The sequence below is a fragment of the Solanum stenotomum genome, chromosome 4 (genome assembly GCF_019186545.1).
Source record: "Solanum stenotomum isolate F172 chromosome 4, ASM1918654v1, whole genome shotgun sequence".
Lineage (NCBI taxonomy): Eukaryota > Viridiplantae > Streptophyta > Magnoliopsida > Solanales > Solanaceae > Solanum > Solanum stenotomum.
This window is the reverse complement of record NC_064285.1, coordinates 61,597,498-61,599,929: the sequence shown is the minus strand read 5'-3', so window position 1 is coordinate 61,599,929 and position 2,432 is coordinate 61,597,498.

Genomic DNA, 2,432 nt, shown 5'->3' with positions numbered 1-2,432 from the left:
TGAAGATAATGCTTCACCAGACAACACATGTGATCTTCTGGGTATCTTTCGGGTGGCGATGTCGTCTGAATCGATAATACAATAAAAATGACCCTCGGAGTAGTGGTATCACCTCATTTGACAATACGATATAAATGACTCTCCGGGTAGTGGTGTCTCATTCGACAATATAAAAATGACCCTCGGAGTAGTGGTATCATATAATTTGACAATACGATATAAATGACTCTCCAGGTAGCAGTATCGTCTCATTCGACGGTACAATATAAATAACCTTCAGGGTAAGAATATGACTATCATATATGACAATATAGTGCAGATAAACGTCTTCCAGGTATCTTTAGTTGCTGGAAAATAAATAAAATTTCTCTCTTCGAGGTTTTTATTTGTCAACACTCCGAACATAATCGTATGTCCATTATGAATTTCGCCTTACTGGGAATTTGAATGAAATAATGCTGTCCATATTTCCAAATATTTGATATAAGAAACATAAAATATTTCCTGCATCCACCAAAAAATTGTCGATTTTGGGGGAGCTCTCCGCCATTTGACTTCCCCATATTCATTGAATGGATGAATATGTTGATGTTGGGGTAAACCTATAAGCCTGTGTCCACAGAAAAATTGTTAGTTTAAAAAAAAACGAACTGATCTGTGTCGATCTCTTCAGTTGTCTGCTCCTTGTTTGGCTATCTCCGGTTAATTTCTCCGATCTCCCGCTTCTTGATAGATAAGACAAAATATTTTTATGCAAAAATAATAAAAACATGAAGGAAAAGTTTTTAAGGAAAATAGATTTTCAAAAGTAATGTTTGGAAAAAGTCACTGCCAAGTGTCATGTCACGTCAAGTTTAATGGACGTCATTCAGAGTTGGTGTTTTTGAGATCCGTTTGATTACTTGTTGGGATGTATTCAAAGTTTCTCTAAACTCTCGCTGAACCTTGTTGAAATTTTGAGGTCATCTCAAAATTTCTGTCCCAGTTAACTGTCTTGGCTTATCTTTAACCGTTGGTGAGCAATCACGGAATTTTTGAGATCTTCTCAAAAATTCTGTCCCAGTTGCAAATCTCAAAGTAACTTTAGTCTTGACTTTGGTGGAAAGATCTTCTTCTCGAGAATTTTTGAGTCTCTCTCAAAAATTCTGTCCCAGTTTCTATTGTAAAGGAAAAATAGAAATCTTACGGGAGATATGACCGAACCCTTGTGGCGCCTACGTATCCCGTTGCGACAGGAATCAGGTCAAACGGAGTTCCCCCTTGAGGACTAACAAAAATAGGAAATTTACAAGGAAACCGACTGAGGCCGACATAGGCCGCCTACGTATCCCTTTCTTGAGAATTCAGGTCGAACGTAGTTCAAATACAAGGAACAGTATTGAAAGGGGATAAAGGAGTGACCAAGGCCGACATAGGCCGCCTACGTATCTCATTCTTGAGAATTCAGGTCAAACGTAGTTCATTACAAGAGGGATAAAATTCTAAACAAAGCAATTACAAGCAAATAGAACGATTACAAGGGAATGATAGGAATACAGACTGAAACTTCACACGTAGTATCTCTTGACAGCATCTGAGTTGATCGGTTTCGGCCATTCAGTGCCATCCATCTCCGACAAGACTAGGGCACCTCCGGATAACACTTTGCGAATCATGTAGGGTCCTTGCCAATTCGGTGCAAATTTCCCTTTATATTCATCCTGATGAGGGAAAATGCGCTTAAGAACTAACTGACCAACTTCAAATGTCCTGGATCTTACTTTCTTGTGGAAAGCACGAGTCATTCTCTGTCGATACAATTGACCATGACAAACGGCAACCATTCTCTTCTCATCGATCAAGGTTAACTGGTCAATCCGCTTGCGAACCCATTCAACATCATTCAATTCAGCTTCTTGGATGATTCTCAATGAAGGTATTTCAACTTCTGCAGGTATAACTGCCTCTGTTCCATATACTAGCAAATATGGAGTAGCTCCAACTGATGTTCTGACAGTTGTTCGGTAACCCAACAAAGCATATGGCAACATCTCGTGCCAACCTCTGCGATTTTCAATCATCTTCCTCAGAATCTTCTTTATGTTCTTGTTGGCGGCTTCTACAGCTCCGTTCATTTGGGGACGATAGGCGGTGGAATTCCGGTGAGTAATCTTGAATTGTTCACATATCTCTCTCATCAAGTGACTGTTAAGATTCGCTCCGTTATCAGTAATGATGGATTCTGGTACTCCAAACCTACATATCAGGTTGTTGCGAACAAAATCAGCTACAACTTTCTTGGTTACCGACTTGTACGAAGCTGCTTCCACCCACTTGGTGAAGTAGTCAATGGCAACCAAAATGAATCTGTGTCCGTTAGAGGCGGCTGGCTCTATTGGACCAATGACATCCATGCCCCAAGCTATAAATGGCCAAGGTGAACTCATAGCATT